Source organism: Dasypus novemcinctus, chromosome 4, assembly GCF_030445035.2.
Source record: "Dasypus novemcinctus isolate mDasNov1 chromosome 4, mDasNov1.1.hap2, whole genome shotgun sequence".
In the NCBI taxonomy this organism is placed as follows: Eukaryota; Metazoa; Chordata; class Mammalia; order Cingulata; family Dasypodidae; genus Dasypus; species Dasypus novemcinctus.
Genome location: NC_080676.1, coordinates 61,657,926 through 61,675,968, shown reverse-complemented (window position 1 = coordinate 61,675,968; position 18,043 = coordinate 61,657,926). Strand labels below are relative to the sequence as shown.

Sequence of the window (18,043 nt, the reverse complement as noted above, 5' to 3'; positions counted from 1 at the left end):
AGATGTACTGTGTTGGTAATGGGGGGGGGGGGGGGGGATGGAAAAAATATGTCAAGTATATGCTATGGACCATAGTTAGTAGTATTAGCGGATGATATTATTTCATGATCTGTAGCAAATGTTCCACAACGGTGTGGTGTGTTGATGGAGGGGTATTGTGTGGGAGTTCTGCACATGTGTGTGATTGTTTTGCAAGTTCACAACTTCTGTAATAAAAATATATTTTTTAAAAAAAGAATGACTACATAGTGATCAGGTGGAGTGATTGTGGTGCCATTATAGGAGTGGAGAAGATTTGGGAGGGTGGGAGATAGATGGAGAACTGAATTTGGGACTGTTAAATTTGAAGGGCCAGATGGATCTCCAAGTGGAGTGTATAATAGGGTTTAGAGATAGGAACCTGAAGTTGAAAGGGGATGAGTAGGATCATCAACAGTCCAAGTGCTATGAAAGAACAAGTAAGGTAAAGAGATGAAAAATGAAGTGGAGCTCAGGAAGGACAACACTAGTGTTTCTAACACTAGTGTTAGAAACTTCAGCTTTTCAAATGCAGAATTTGTTTTATCAAATTGCATCTGCTTTGTAAGTATGGCATATTTTTAACCAGATCATCCCATGTTGCCAATATTTCTTCTTTTTGGCATCCCTCATTAATCAAGTTCAAGCATTTGGAAAAGGTGTACTTTTTCAGTAAATAGTCTTTGTTCATCTTCTGCCATGGTAGTACAGAAAAACACAACTGGCTTTTCATTTTGTCCTTCAGGCTCAAGCTGTGTGAGTATGGAGCTAGGAGGCCTTTTAAGTACTCTTCCTTTGCTTTCCACTCAGACCAATTTTTCTCCCTTCTACGATTTCTTTGGGCTGATCCAATCCATCAGTGTTGCTTTTGCTATTGTATGTCTTTGCTGGTCAATGTTTTCCATTTTTTTGGTTTTTTATTATTTTAATTTTTAAAGAAGCTTTAGATTACATAAATGTTACATCAAAAATATAGGGGATTCCCATATACCCCATCCCCTCTCCCTCCAGCATTTTCCACCATTAACAACCTCTTTCATTAGTGTGCTACATTTGTTACAATTGATGAGCATGTATTGAAGCATTGTTACTAACCATGGTCCATAGATTATATTATGGTTTATGCTTTTTTTTTGTTTCCATTTTTTATTTTTAAAAGATACTCAGATTACATAAATGTTACATAAAAAATATAGGGGGCTCCCATATGCCCTGCTCCCTACCCTTCCCACATTTTCCCACATTAACAACATCCTTCATTAGGGTGGTACATTTGTTACAAGTGATGAACACATTTTGGAGCACTGCCACTAAGTGTGGATTATAATTTACATTGTAGTTTACACTCTCTGCTGCATATTTTTGTAAGTTATTACAAGATATATAATGGCCTGTATCTGTCATTGCAATGTCATTTAGGATAACTCCCAAGTCCCGAAAATGTCCCCAAATTACACCTATTTTTCTTTCTCCCTCCCCTCAGAACCTTCAGTGGCCACTGTCTCTACATCAGTGATAAAAGTTCTTCCACTGCTAGAATTGGTCGATGGTTTTTTACTTTACTATCTGTTTGGTGTTAGAAGATGAAGCAAGCCTGGTTATAATTTCAGAAGCTCTGCTTCTTGATAATGTCTCACTTCTTTTTATGTCCAGAGAAGAACTAATTTTGACACTAGATAAACCTGTTTTTAATTATAGTAATCCTTTTCTAGTAGGCCCTTCCTGGGTTGAAATATTGGCAGGTTTTATTGATGCCCACTTTCATCTTGTCCTGGATATTCTCATGTGATTTCTAATAGGAGGTTACGTATATTATCTGTCCTGAGATTCAGTGCTCACAAATTTAGTGGTAGTTATGTTTGAGGCATTATCACTTTTCACTGTTACACTGCTGACATTTATAGGTTAAGGCTCTGTGGCTTCAGAGATAGTATTTGAAAGTTTCTTGGTTGTTGCAGAATTCTCATCTTTGACTTGCAGAGGCTTTCTAAAAGAATTAACTTTAGACTGAACAATTTGGCCACGATAAGATCTAAGCACAGGTTTCTTGGGCATGTTAGCTTCTTACTTCAGTTTTTCTGTAGTCATTTGGGTATTTTTTTTTTTTTACCATATTTTAAAAAGTTAAATGCCTGGCTAAATGCCATACATTGATTTGGGGAATCATCTTTATTTGGCAACAACTGAAGAGTTTGATTATTCAAAATTACGTGAATTGACTATTATAGTTGAATTGGTTAATTCAATAGGTTTTAAAGGAATGCAACTTTTTTTCCATCCTTATATTATTTTTGCTTTCTATAGGTCTATTGACATTTTCTTTATCAGCCATTTTTAAGTTTCAGAGTCTTTGTCCCTGCTTGGACCCGGCATTCAGATGTCACCATTCTCCAGTCTCTACTGGATAATATCTTATCTTCCTGTTTGGATGCAAAAAGTATTTTTCTTTCTAATAGATGTTCCTTGAAATTTTGTCTTCTTTGCTCTCTGAATGCAGCCTGGGCCCTCTGACTCGGCAGCAGCTGCAGATTCCAGGGCACGGCCAGGAGGCTCACAGTAGCCAGGGTGTCTGGCTCTGCCACTTGGACTGCTGTACATACAACCTGCCAGATGCCCCCTTGGATTTGATTAGGAAATTGCCATGACCTTGACTTCGTGCATGGCATCTGGCAGGCTTATACAGGACAGTTGGAGAAGGAGAAGCTGGGGAAGAGAGCATCCGTTAGGAAGTCCTTCCTTCTTTCTTTCCTTACCTGTTGAGTTCTTCCTTTGTGAAGTACATCAAGAGGTATTGAAGTGAATAAGAAAGTTAGGACTAGGTGCTATGGGGAATGCAACAGAGGATGCAGTGGAGATGACAAAAACATTATTACCCAATCTAGTTCTATACATGACTTGTCCCAATGAAGACCTAAGACAACATAGTCATGTATGGGCTTTCATGAGATAAGCTTGGCGCGGGGTGGAGGGGGCAGGGAGTTAGAAAGGCCTCCTGTCCTGCAGAGATGATGTTTCCTCAATTGAGGGCCTGCGAATTAATTCATCTCATTGTCTGTCCTTGATCTGAATCACCAAACTATAATCAATGCAGACTGCTACCTAATAATTCCAGAGACTAGGCCGGGCCACCTCACATGTCCCAGATCAAACCCCTTTGGTTATCTGTCCTCTCTCAGCAGTGTAATCCCCTTTGTGTCTCCACATCCTCTCCCTTGAACTGCTGCATCCTCAAGGATGACTCTTTTGCTGCATCACCTGGTGTCGGAAGCATAGGAGGTGCTTCCTGGAACTCTGATGAGGTCACGAATCATGTGATGGTGGCTTGTAGAGGATCCTGTCTTTGAAGCTATTCCTGAAGTGACAACTGGGAAAAACTGGACAGCCCCAGGAACCGAAGTCCAGGCCGTGGAGACTGAGTGTGCAGAAGAAAGGCGTTCGTCATGGCATAATGCCTGACACGATTCCTGTATAAAAAATTACCAAGTGTTGAAGGGCTCCATGGTATTGTTCTGTCAGATAGAGATGGAGTACCAGTTATTAATAATAATAATGCCTGAGAACATGCTTTAAGACCTGGTTTCTTATCTACTTTTGCCTTTGCAATAGACCAAGGGAGCAAACTTGGAATTTCAAAAAGACAGAAGTATTATCTGTTACTATAACACCTACCAGGTGGTTCAATTTAATCCTTTACCTTTGGTGGTGAGTTTCATAGCCAACAGCAATGCCAACACGGGACTAATTGTCAATCTAGAAAAGGAAATTGCTCCATTGTTTGAAGAATTGAGACAAGTTGTGGAAATTTCTTACTCTGGCAGTGGATTCAATGTGTATCTTATCTTCATTATGCTAGACACATTATCAACCCAGCAATCTTTAGACCACAATAATACTTATATCCATGTACTCAAGAAAGGGCCCCTTTCCCACCTTATGCTAAGAAAGAGCCTATAGACATAATTTCTGGACAGATTGTTTCATTTCCTTGTGTAGGGTCTTTTCTTATTTAGTGAGGTCTGGGGACACTACAAAAATGGTTCTGTCTATGTCAGCTCCCATGGAGTTAGTTCAGTCACCAAATATGCTTAAGATTCTCTTCAGTAGATCAGAATCAAAATGATATGTTGCTCCACTTAAGCCATTAAGTGATCCCTAGTGTATAATTCTCCCAGACCTTCAGAGTTGAGCAGACCCTTTTTATTGTGAATAATAATGAGGACATATTTTTCTCCATATTAAGTTTCATTTCTTTGCATCGAATGTGAAGAAGATAAAATGACTTAGCAAAGGTAATAAAGTCAGTACAATCACTAAAAAAAAAAAAAAAAGAATGACTCTTTTGCCCAAATCTTTCCACTGTGCCTTCTGAAATTCCCACTCCATAGTAAACAAGCCTACCCATCCTAGTCATTTTCTGGGCTCAAAGGATTCCTAACTTTTCCCCACAATATAACACCTCTATAAAAACTTTGGAATGGATGCTTAGGAGTAGTAGGTAATGTCAGCATCCTCCCCATTTCCCAATATTATTTCTAGGATGTTAGTCCTCTGTGTTTGCATAAAAACCTGCTTCTTTGAGGGCCATGCCTCCCCTTCCTGCCACCTCAGCTGCTGAAGTCTTTAGCCCCTGGCTTACACTCCTGCCCCCACTTGCCCCTCACATAGTTCAGGTGAATTCATCATCCTGATTGTCAATACCCTAGCTTGCTTGATCACCTTGACTCCAGACACTGGTACCCAGCTCCACATGGAACTGCCCCACTTTTTTTTTTTCAGAGCTGTTCACATTTATTTTGTATCTCAAACTTCCACTTATATCCCATTTTATGCACTTTGTTCTTGGCATAAGGATTGGGCTCTAGGTCCTTTCTCTTGTGCCTTAATGGGCACATCCCCCCAGAGGCAACAGCTGAGGAAAAGTGGATGTTCCCCTTTTCATTACTACTAAAAAGAACATTATATTCAAAGTGCTTTCCAACCTCTGAGAAGATGAGAGCCAGAAAGCAGTTGTGAGAGTGCAGTACACTCAGCCTTCAAGTATGACATCTGGGGCAGCTGTACAAGGAACTACAGGCCAGTTTCAGCAGCTGATTTGAAGTGCTGGCGATTCCTACCTAAACTATGGTTAAGGACAGCATGCTTTCTAAAGGTCAGCGGAGACATTTTCCAGAGACTGTGGTGTTTCACTAGGTGGACAGGCAAGCTGTCAGGTTCCCATCAGCACCTCTCCGCAAAAGACCATGAGGCTGCGGACAGACTAATTCACCACCTCTTCCAGTCTCTAGCTGAACACCATTTCTTCAGCACAAGCCTCAAAACTGCGAGTTACCAGAGATGACTTCTGGGGATGGGCAGCCAGTCCAGGTGGTGGTCCCAGCAGCCTCAGGAGCCCTCTCACCCAAGAAAGGGTTCCTTGCTCAGACTGTTCAATTGTGCAAATTCTGGGTAGACTGGCTGCTCCTCATGGGGATGGAAACAGGTTAAAGAATGGAAAATCAGAAGCCATGGTTTTGTTTAAATAATTCTTAAGAACAAATACCCATACCTATACCCCCCAGTGCTAGGGCAAGTGATTCAAGCTCACCTTCAACAGGTAAGCAGATTGTGGCACTTCCCTTCTGTGTGAAGAGTGGACACTCTGTATGGTCAGTGCTCACCCATGATCTTAGACCCAAAGTCTTGCTCCAGCCCTCTTCACTAGAACATGATAGCTGTCCAGACATTAAGCCTCTGTTCCCAAGCTCAGTTAGGTTGGGAGCTATAGGGTTGGGACAACGGGGAGAACACTGTCACCCAGGCTGAATCAGGGACATCGCTTTGAGATGAGCAGCTCTAGGTAACTGGGCTGATTCCCAAGAAGAGCAGGTGATCTGGGCTCCTGAATCAGAAAGCAACATTCAGGAGGCCAGAGAATTGAGGTTCTTAAGATAGACCTGCCCCCTAACTTCTCCCCATCTAGTCCTGGTTAGCAATATCCTCATCACTCCTGCCCTCTCCTGTTAGAGACCAGAGCAGACAAGCACAGTTTGAGCTGCCTGGGTGATGGGCTAGTAGTCCCACCAAAGAGCAGCTGTCAGCCACGAATGCGTGAGGCAGACCTGCAATTCAGCAGAGTTCCTATGTTCGGTACAAGTATGAGAGAGGAGTGGCCCTTGGGACACTCAGTCGCACTCTGTGGTACTTGTCTAGCAGTGAGCTCCTGGGACCTGTGCATTCTGAGGGGTTGCTAATAAAAGTAACTCAAGCAGACATAGCTAAACTTTGTATTCCTCAAGTTCCCATCCTCCCAATGAGGACTTTATAAAAATTATACTACAGAATGATACTCCTCAGACCAAAGCCAGGTCTTTGTTGGTAGTAAAGAGCCCCTCAACAATTAATGCTGGTTCCAAAGGTAACTGGGAACAAAGTGGAGTTAACAGAACGAGGGCATAGTGGCTTACCTTTCCAATGTCAAAATGAAAAGTTGCCAGCAAAGTTTCAAAGTCCACTCTACACCCATCATGCCTTAAAATTATTAGATAAAAGCAGATAAATCATTTCCTAATGTAAAACGTTAAACAGAACTTAAAAGAACAGTTTGATCCTATTCTGATATAACCACAGCCCAAGAGCACAGTAGGCCACTTTTCCAATTCTCATACTTAATTCTTACTCATAGAACCCCACCCGCCCACCCATCACCTCCCCTGAGCCTGGCCATATTATGGAGCTAAAACACATTGAGTACATGTCAAATGAAACAAAGGTACATAATCTCTATTCTCAACTGAAAAGCAAGCTGCGTTGGATGTTTCCTTTTCTTCTTATCTCCAGGACTGGGAAATGCATCTCTAAAATAGAAGACCATGGAAATCACCTTCTTTATTCATGACAGCCCAGGGTGCAGAGGTAAAGAAATTGCACAAGGCCACAAGCCAATTAGGCAGGGCTAGGGCTGTAGCACAATGCTGGACTGGGAGACATGGGCTCACTGGGGATGGCCCAGAACCTGCCCAGATGAGAAGGGCACGAAGTCATCAGGCAAAAACAGGTTAGATTGGGAGACCTTGAGGCTCCTGGAGTACTTCTGACACCTATACTGGTCCTTCAACTACTGGGACCTACATTTGGGTTAGGGCCAAACCTACTGAGCATCTCACTGTGCAGATAAAAGAAGGGGGTTGTATTAGTCAGGGCTCTCTTGGGGACAGAATCAACAGGAGATATCCATAAATAGTATGTGATTTTATAAGAGCTTCTCACGTGACCATGGGAATGCACAAGTCCAGGTTCCGCAGGTAGGCTGCAATCCAGGGGCTCCAATGAAAGTCCGATGAAGGTCCTTGATGAGTTTCTGGGGGACGTTGGCTGTCCAAAGACGAGCTAGGAAATTCTGTCTGAATGCAGAACTCACTTCCTCTTTTAAGGCATTCAACTGATTGGATAAAATGTCACTTATTGTTGATGGCAATCTCCCTAGTTGATGAAGATGTAATCAGCTCTCTGTGCAGTAAACTCACTGATGACTTAAGCCCACAAATGTCCTTGTATTACAGTTAGCCCAGGGCTTGCTTGACCAAACAATTACTTGGTCAAGTTGACACATTAGCCTAACCACCACAGAGTGTGATGGATCCAGGATCCCCATTCCAGTCTGGAATGGGCTAGACACGATCCTGCCACCCTCTGCTTCACCCAGCTTCCTGCTTCAGCCTCAGTGACTTCATCAGGAAGGTTTCTGTGCAGTTCTTGGTCCTGCGCAGGCCCTCCTCTGGAGAGATGGGAAGTGGCTCCTGCTCAGTCTGGACTGGTGATGAATATGCAGGAGCAGCAACCTGCAGTCCCCAGAGGTGGGAGGTGGACAGGTGGGCTGCAGTCTAGGAGAGAAGTTCCAAGAGCAGCCTCTGGATGTGCACGGTGCCAGGTTTGTGAAAGCCAGGCCCTGAGGGAGCAACACTGGCTGCCAGGAGGAAGAGCTCCGGCTGGCTGTGGACAGCCTGCAGGCCCAGCTCCCACCACAGCTCCACCACACGCATGGCCTCCCTCATGGCCACCACACTGACCGGCAGGAGAGGGTCCTTATCCAGCAGCTTGTGCGGCTCCTGTTGGGCCCAGGGCAGCCGGAGGCCCTCAGCAGAATCCACCACAACACCAGCATCCACCTCATTCACAAACTCCTTCTAGTGGAAGCTCAGCTTCTGGCTGACACCAATCTCTAGCAGGTCCACCTTGAACAAGTCTTTGGTGGGCAGCCTCGTGGAGTTGAAGCCCCAGGCGGGGATGTGGACTTCCGCGGGTGGTTTCCGGTAAAGCACGTGCAGGAACGGGATTTTTCCGGAGCCATCGGGCCCCAGCGCCAGCACCTCCCACTGCTCCAGCTGCTCCAGCACCAGCTCCTCGCCCGCCTCATTCTCCGCGTCCTTCTCGTCCCTCTCCCGTGCGCCCCCTCAGGGAGGCTGGCAGTCTCCGCACACCACCAGGCCTCGCCCGGATGCCAGCGCCGCTCCGGGCCGCACCCGGAGTAGGCCTTTCAAAAGGTGCAGAGCGCCCCGCGCCAGCACCGGGGGGCTCAGCGGCCCGGGGGGCTCAGCGGCCGGGCGAGGGCCGTGGGTGCAGGCTGCGCGGGAGGAGCCCGCCTGTCGGAGATGGCCCCTCCGTCCTGCCCCACTTTTTGACCACCATTCTTTGCCGTATATGTCATTATTTCTCCTGTTAGAGACACAGTTTGCCAGACTAGGGCCTGTGGGTCAAATCCAGCTCATTGCCTAATTTTGTAAATGAACTTTTTTGGGGAGCAGGGTCATGTCCTGTCTACTGGCTGCTTTCTTGCCACAACAGCAGAGTTGAGCGGTGGAGACAGAGGCTGTGTGACCCACAAAACCAAAAATGTTTACTATCTGATCCTTTACAGGAAAACTTTGCTATAATATTTTCTAGGTGAACAAAATAAAACAAAAATGTTTCTCTACACAAATAAAATATGAGCCTTATAAAAACTTTGGGAAATACAGAAAAGTAAATAAAGAAAGAAAAACAACTCTATGTTATACCCTAACATAGATGTAACCACTATTAATATTTTATACATTAGTATTTCCTGTTACATTGTAATTTTCATGTTTGTCTATATATACACATACACAGATGTATGAAATATTATTTATTTTATTAATATATTTTTTCTCAAAAATTTTTTTATTAGAGAAGTTGTGAGTTTACAGAACAATCAAGCATAAATACAGGATTCCCATACTGAGGCAGGTTAGTGTAGGAAACAGGGAAAGCAGCCTGTCAGAATAAAACCATAACAGCAGACCCGGATGGTCAGAACACAGCAACAAGGCACCCGTGTTCTCCAGCCCCCCAAAACCCCGCGACGGGAGAGAGACAGCCTCTTGTAACCATTACAGCTGAAAAGGCTGCCAAATGCCCTGGTCACAAGGCCCCTTTTGAAATTTCCGGGCTCAAAAGATGCCCTGGGTAACTCCCAACAGAAAGGCCTCCATATTCATTCCCTGTAAGCTAACAAATTAAGGTAGAAAGGCAACCAATCAGGACAACAAATAGCTGAGATCCTGCCTTTTTTTTTATTACCTTTTTTTTTTTTGTAAAGATACATAGATCACACAAAATGTTACATTGAAAAATATAAGAGATTCCCATATACCCCACTCCCCACATCGACAACTTCTTCCATTGGAGTGGCACGTTCATTGCATTTGATGAGTACACTTTGGAGCACTGCTCCACGGCATGGATTATAGTTCACATTGTAGTTTACACTCTCTCCCAGTCCATTCAGTAGGTTATGGCAGGATATATAATGTCCTGCATCTATCCCTGCAATATCATTCAGGAAAATCCAAGTCCTGAAAATGCCCCAATATCACACCTCTTTTTCCCAACCCATGCCTTAGTATGGTAAAGGGGAAGGAGGAAAGGCCTTACAAAGGCCTGGCCCCTTGGGAGCAGGTGTAGCTCAGTGGTTTGAGTGCTTGCTTCCTGTGTGTAAGGTCCCAGGTTCAATACTTGGTACCTCCTAAAAAAGGAAAAAAAACCTGCCCCTGGTGCATCTGTGGCACATCTGCACCCATGTCTTGGGTGTGTATTTTTCCTTTTTCTTGTTTCTTCATAAACTCTTTTTACTGGCCTCAAACTGGCACATCTCTGAATTCTTTCTTGCGATGAAGCCAAGAACCTAGAAATCCAAAAACCTAGGATGTTCCGCTAATAATACAGTGTTCCACCACCAATACCTTGCATTGGTTTGAAACATTGCACAATATAGCACATTTTTAAAATTATGCTATTAATTAAAATCCATTTTTTGTGTAATTCCATGGATTTTTAAAAAATTTTTATTCTGTTACCATATATACACTCTAACATGCCCCGTTTTAATCATATTCTGATAGATTTTTCAGGGCTGTTAACTGTGTTCACAATGTTGTGCGACCATCACCATCATCCATTACCAAAACATTTCCATTATTCCACATTGGAACCCTGTACATTTTAAGCATAGATTTCCCAGTCCCTATTCTACCTGTCCCCTAGTAACCTATATTCTAGATTCTGACTCTGTGAGTTCACATATTCTAGTTGTTTAAAATCAGTGAGCTCATACAGTAGTTGCTGTTTTGTGTTCTGGCTTGTTTCACTCATCCATGTTACATGTATCAGAACGTCATTCCTTTTCACAGCTGAATAATATTCCATTGTAAGTACATACCAAATTTTATTTATCCATTCATTGGTTGATGGACACTTGGGTTGCTTCTGTCTTTTGGCAATTGTGAATAATGTCACTATGAACACTGGTGTGCAAATGTCTGTTCATGTCCCTGCTTTCAATTCTTTTGGGCATATACCCAGTAGTGAGATTGCCAGGTCATTTGGTAGTTCTGCACTTAACTTTCTGACTAACTGCCAAACTGTCTTCCACAGTGACTGTACCATTTTACATTGCCACCAGCAATGAATAAGTTTTCCTATTTCTTCTCATCCTCTCCAACATTTGTTATTTTTCACTTGTTCTTTAAAATAGCTTTTATTAGGTCTTTCATCCATTTTGAGCTGATTTTCATATATGGCATAAGATTGAGGTCCTCCTTTTTTTTCTTTTTGCAAATGGAGATACAGTTTTCCCAGCACCATTTGTTGAAGAGACTGTTCTTTTCCAGTTCAGTATTCTTTGCCACCTTGTCAAAAATCAGTTTGGCCATAAATTTCACAGTTAATTTCAGAACTTGCAATTTGATTCCTTTGGACAATATGTCTGTCCTTGTGCCAGTACCATGATTTTTTTTTAGATTTATTATTATTTTTTTTTTATTTCTCTCCCCGTCCCCCCCACCACTGTCTGCTCTCTGTGTTCATTCACTGTGTGTTCTTCTGCATCCGCTTATTATCTGGCGGCACTGGGAAACTGCATCTCTTTTTTGTTGTGTCATCTTGCTGCGTCAGCTCTCCATGTATATGATGCCACTCCTGGGTGGGCTGCACTTTTTTCACAGGCGGCTCTCCTTGCGGGGCACACTTCTTGTGTGTGGAGCTCCCCTACGCGAGGGCGCCCCTGCGTGGCACAGCACTCCTTGCGTGCGGCAGCACTGCACATGGGCCAGCCTACCACATGGTTCAGGAGGCCCTGGTGATCAAAACCAGGACCCTCCATGTGGTACACAGACACATCCGCTTCCCAATGATGTTTTGATTCCTGCAGCTTTGTAATAAGTTTTAAGTTCGGGACATGTGAGTCCTCCAAATTCATTCTTGTTTTTCAAGATGGCTTTAGCTATCTGGGCCCCTTGCTCTTTCATATAAATTTGATGATTGACTTTTCCTTGTCTGCAAAGAAGGTTGCTGGAATTTTGATTGGGATTGCATTGAGTCTATAAATTGCTTTGGGTAGGATTGAGATCTTAATGATACTTAGCCTTCCAATTCATGAACACAGATTATTCTTCCATTTATTTAGGTCTTCTTTGATTTCTTTTAGTAATATTTTATAATTTTATGTGTACAAGTCCTTTACATCCTTGGTTAGATTTATTTCTACATATTTTATTCTTTTAGTTGCTATTGTGAATGGAATTCTTTTCTGGATTTCTTCTTCCAGTTGTTCATTGCTTGTGCATAGAAACTACTGATTTTGGGGTGTTGATCTTGTACCCCACACTTTGCTGAGTTCATTTATTAATTAGCTCTAAGAGCTTTTTTGTGGATTTTTCAGGATTTTCTGTATATAGGATCATATCATCTGCAAATAGGGGAAGTTTTACATCTTTGTGTCCAACTTAGATGCCTTTTATTTCTTTTTCTTACTTAATTGCTCTGGCAAGCACTTCCAGTACATTGTTTTTTTAACAGTAGTGACAGAGGATATCTTTGCCTTGTTCTTGATCTTAGAAAATTTTCAGTCTTTCACCATTAAGTAGGATGTTAGCTGTGGGCATTTCATATATGCCTTTTTTCATGTTAAGGAAATTTTCTTCTTTTCCTGGTGTTATAAGTGTTTTTATCAAGAAGGGTCCTGGGTTTTGTCAAATGCCTTTTCTTTATTTATTGAGATGATTGTGTGTTTTTTTGTTCTTTATTCTGTCAACGTGGTTTATTACATTGATTGATTTTCTTATGTTGAACCAACCTTGCATACCAGGGATAAATCCTGCTTGATCATTGTGCGTGAGTCTTTTAATATGCTCTTGGATTTGGTTTGCTAGTATTTTGCTGAAGATTTTTGCATCTATATTTATAAGAGGATTGGTCTGTAGTTTTCTTTTCTTGTGGTATTTTTATCTGGCTTTGATATGAGGGTGATGTTGGCCTCATAGAATGAATTAGGAAGTGTTCCCTCCTATTCAATTTTTTGAAAGAGTTTGAGCAGAATTGGAGTTAAGTCTTCTTGGAATATTTGTTAGAATTTCCCTTTGAAGCCATCTGGTCCTGGGCTTCTCTTTGTTGGGAGGTTTTTGATTACTTATTCAATCTCTTTACTAGTAATTGGTTTGTTGAGATCTTCTATTTCTTTTTGAGTCAATGTAGGCCATTTTTGTGTTACTAAAAATTTGTCCATTTCATCTAGGTTATTTAATTTATTGGCAAACAGTTGTTCATAGTGTCATTTTATGGTCCTTTTTATTTCAGCAGGATTGGTAGTAATGTCCTCCTTTTCTGATTTTAGTTATTTGTATCTTCTTTTTTTTTCTTTGCTAGTCTAACAAAAGGTTTGTCAAATTTATCGATATTTTCAAAGAATCAACTTTTGATTTTCTTGTTTCTCTTTATTTTTGTTGTGTGTTTTTTTCAACTTCATTTATCTCCACTCTAATCTTTTGCATTTTCTTCCTTCTGCTCTTCTTTTTCTAATTCTTCCAGTTTTGAGCTTAGGTCTCTAATTTGAATCTTCCTCCCTTCCTCCCTTCCTCCCTTCCTCCCTTCCTCACTTCCTCCTTTCCTTCCTGTTAGGCCAGTAAAAAGAATTTATTGGAAAATGGGGGAAAAGAACAGAGCTCGCTGAAAAAATGGGAGAGAGAGATGGAAATACACACTGAGATCTGGTGTGGGCTCCTCCAGGCAGAGAGCTCTTCTTTTTAAATTTAGAGCTGTAAATTTCCTTCCCAGCACAGCCTTTGCTAATTCCCATAAGTTTTGGTATGTTGTAGGTTCATTTTCATTTGCCTCAAGATATTTCCTGATTATGTTTCTGATTTCCTCTTTAACCACTGGTTGTTTACAATATGTTGCTTAATTTCCACATATTTGTTCATTTCCCCTTTCTCTGAATGTTATTGGTCCTTGGCTCTCCTGCCATGTGGCAATGCACATGGTGGTCTCTCCTGGCCTCTCGATTCTCTTCCAGTTTTTGTTGAATTTCAGCTTCTTACGTCCTATGATTTTCTCTCAGCCTGCCTGAATTTCATTCTGCTTATAAAGGACTCCAGTAATAGGATTAAGGTCCATCCTGTTTGAGGTGGGCCATACTTAAACTGAAGTAACCCATCTAAAGGTCCTACTTAGAATGAGTTCACACCTGCCATGGATTAAGTTTAAGAACATGTTTTTCTGGGAGTACGTAAAGCTCCATACCACCACAGAAAAGGACACAAACTTCTAAAGCTGCTAGATGACAGGAAGAGGAGACAAAGAAGGAAGGCACTTACTGAGAACTTAAAATGTGTCAGGAAGTTTCTTTGTGTATGCATCTATCTCTCATTTAGTCCTCCAGACACCTCCATGTGGGCAGGCAGGGAGAGGTGGAAAGTGAAGCTGCTGGGTCCAGGTCATGCAGGTCTGTTAGACCTCATTGCTTCATTGAGAGGCAAGAGACCAAGGCATGAGTTAGCCAAACATAGAAAACTAAACTGAGCAATTTCAAAATAGAGAGCAGCTTGCAGGAACTCAAATAAATGAACCAAAGCTCTCTGCCTTAGTAAATGCAACTTAGGAAATCCACAAATCCAAGAGTAATCCTTTTATTTTTAAATTAAGATTTATTTATTTATTTATTTCTACCCCACCTCCACCCCACCCCCACCCCACCTCTGGTTGTTTGTTCTCTGTGTCTATTTGCTGTGTCTTCTTTGTCCACTTCTGCTGTTGTCAGCGGCAGGGGAATCTGTGTTTCTTTTTGTTGTGTCATCTTGTTGTGTCAGCTCTCTGTGTGGGTGGCACCTTTCTTAGGTAGGCCGCACTTTCTTTCACATTGGGCGGCTCTCCTTACGGGGCACACTCCTTGCACGTAGGGCTCTCCTATGCGGGGGACACCCCTGCATGGCACGGCACTCCTTGCGTGCAACAGTACTGCGCATGGGCCAGCTCCACATGGGTCAAGGAGGCCCGGGGTTTGAACCGCAGACCTCCCATGTGGTAGATGGATGCCCTAACCACTGGGCCAAGTCCGCTCCCCCAAGAGTAATCTTTGATATCTCTTTCCCTCTTTCCCACATCAATCCATCAGCAGGTTCTGAGAGTTCTGCCTCCAAATTTTATCTACTTTACTACATCTGCTGCCCACTACTTAGACCAAGGCATACTTATTTCTCCTCTAGAATGCTCCTTCTGCTTCCTATCTTTGTGGCTACTCTTTTCCAGCTACAGTCTATTTTCTCTACAGTAACTGACAACAAAAGTGCTACTGGCTTTGGGGCATTATTTAATCATTAGTTATTGTTGGAACTTAATTGTTGGAGCTGTTCTGTCTATCTCAAAATGTTAAGCATCTTTGGCCTCTGTCCACTAAATGGTAGTAAAATCCCAAGTCATTGTGACAATCCCAAACGCCTCCTGTGGGGGATGGTACCACTCCACCCCACCTCACCCCATCATTAAGTTGAGAACCACAAAGACAGTGATATTTTCATGTAAATCAGATAATGTCATTGACCTGCTTAAAACTTTAGTAGCTTTCCAATGCACTAATAACATCCCAACTCATTCCTGGGACCTCAAGGCCCTCATAACCTGTCCTCACATCTCCAAACTCATCTTCTACAACTCTCCTCTTTCTCCTCCTTACTTGCATCCATCCAGCTATCAGCCACCGTCTCTTCCTGGGCCACATCAACTTATTTCCTGCTTCAGGACCTTTGTGCCTACTCCTTCCTTGGCCCTTAACTGACCTTATATTCTCTTCCTTCAGGATTGGGCACGCATGCTGATGTGGTTCTGAGGCTGCCAGTGGCCATCCTGGTTAAGATTGAAGACAAGCAGAGGCAGGCATTGCTGAAAGGTAGAGAGTCCTGTTCACATCTTTTGGTCCTCTGGATTCAGATGTGCCTTAGATAGGAATTGCCTGTTTGAATTTCGAGGACACAAGAAGATAACATTCTCCTTTTTACTTAAGCTAATTTGAGTTTTATGTCTGCTCCCTGCCATGGAAAACTCCCTACCGATACTCCATGTGCTCCATGTATAGCAAGGGTAGAAAGCTGATGAGTGTCTTTCAGTACTGGGTGAAAGCTGCCTTTTCATGAGCCTCTTGCAAGTTCCCTCAAGGAAGGACTAGACTCCTTGGCAGAGCTGCTGGGCTTCCTTTACCAGTGTTTCACTAAATACTTCTTCTAGCACCCTGCCCTCTCATCTCCTTTCTCCCTTTCTTCTTCTATATTTTCCCATCTTTGGCTCCAAATTCTGCTTTCCTAAAAAAGAAACCTATCTTCTGCCAGTTGTTCTTTCAAACTCTTTCTCTTGTCCTTCATCATCAAACTGCTTGTCAGAGTGCCCCCTCTACTTTCTCACCATATACCACAGGTCAACCCTCTGCAACCAGGCCTTCACACCCTCCTCCAGCAAAACTGCATCTGGCAGTGGTCACCATGACTCTAGTTAGTCTAGTCAGTGGCCTTTACTGGGTCCTCCTCATTGTCCTTCTTGCAGCATTTAGCACAGCTGATCATACCCTTTCTACTTCCCTGGCTTCTGTGACACCTTCCTATAGTTTTCTTACCTTCCTGGCCATTCCTTCCAGTTATTGGAATATTGGAAAAACCTCTAGGCAAGAGTGATAAGCTGAGTGTTAATTACAGATTCACGCTCCTTGGTTCAAGTGGATTCACTCAACTGACTGTTGGTCCCACTCCTTTAAAATTCAAACTGTGGGAAGCGGACTTGGCCCAGTGTATAGGGCGTCCATCTACCACATGGGAGGTCTGCGGTTCAAACCCCGGACCTCCTTGACCCATGTGGAGCTGGCCCATGTGCAGTGCTGATGCACACAAGCAGTGCCGTGCCACGCAGGGGTGTCCCCGTGTAGGGGAGCCCCACGCGCAAGGAGTGTATCCCATAAGGAGAGCTGCCCAACGCAAAAGAAAGTGCAGCCTGCCCAGGAATGGCGCCACACACACAGAGAGTTGATGCCGTAAGATGATGCAACAAGAAAAGAAACACAGATTCCCATGCCGCTGACAACAACAGAAGCAGAAAAAAAGAACACGCAGCAAATGGACTCAGAGAACAGACAACTGGGGTGGGTGGAGGGGGAGAGAAATAAATTAAGAAAAACAAAATAAAATTCTAACTGAAAGGGCCCATCCCTAAGGTTACCCAGAACTCCTATTGGATGCTGGTGGACAAAAATTGAAATAGTTTAGGGATCATTCCAAAAATGGGTGCTATTTATTCCCTTATGAAATCTGAGTACCTGAGTAGAGTCTATAAATGTCCACTGGACTCACCTGTCCAGGTATCCCTCTCCTGATCTAACTACAGTTTTAACTTGTGACCTTAAAAAGTTTTTTTAGAAAGCTCAATCCTGTATCATAAAATGAAGTATCATCCCTCAACAATTTTATTTTAAATGTAAATAACGAACAAATAAAATTAACTTGAGGTTTCTGTGTTAATTACCAATCCCTCCTTACCTGAGTAGTGGAGAGACCCTTAGTAATGACTAGGGGAGGGTCTTCCCAAGTTTTGGTTGGGATCCTCTTCCTCTGCCATTCATTGATCAATCTTTATTTAGAGGTCTGCCATGCACCCACTTCATGGCAGACTCCAGAGAAACAAAGATAAATGAACTTTGATCTCTGCCTTTAAGGAACTCATAGTGCCGTGAGGGAGACCCATAATAAACAAGTAATAGCCACACAATGTGACAGGTAGAAAGACAGAAGTCTGTTCCACTGGGAAAGTCTGGGGAGGCATCTCATATAAGGTTCTACTTGAACCGGGTCTTGGTGAAAGAGCAGGCATTTCAGCAGATTGACAAGAGAGATGGGGCAGAGAGCTTTGTGGGGAGAGGCAGCTGGTAGCTACTCCCCCTCCCCCTCCTTTCCCTTGGTCACTCCATCGTCTTGTTTATGTTCAACAACAGCTTCTCTGTCCAGGCTTCACACTGGGAATACAATATTCCATTTGCTCCCACCCACTCACCCACCAAGATTTCATCTTGGTATTGTGCCTGCCTGGGAAGAAAGAAAGTAAACCAGAAGATAGAAATTGCCTCCCACCAATGGTTCCACACCCTTTGACAGTGTGTCATCCTACCTTCCTTTGTGTTTTTTACTCTTATCAGAACTCCTATTCCCCAGTGGCTCAAGTACCA

The 18,043-nt window shown here is 42.9% G+C and overlaps 2 pseudogenes; both read right to left on the bottom strand.

The window, feature by feature from the left end:
• Window positions 1-535: 535 nt before the first annotated feature.
• On the bottom strand, window positions 536-2,684 carry LOC101428867 (cytoskeleton-associated protein 2 pseudogene; annotated as a pseudogene).
• Window positions 2,685-7,877: 5,193 nt separating this feature from the next.
• On the bottom strand, window positions 7,878-15,686 carry LOC101429750 (ADP-ribosylation factor-like protein 10 pseudogene; annotated as a pseudogene).
• Window positions 15,687-18,043: the final 2,357 nt, after the last annotated feature.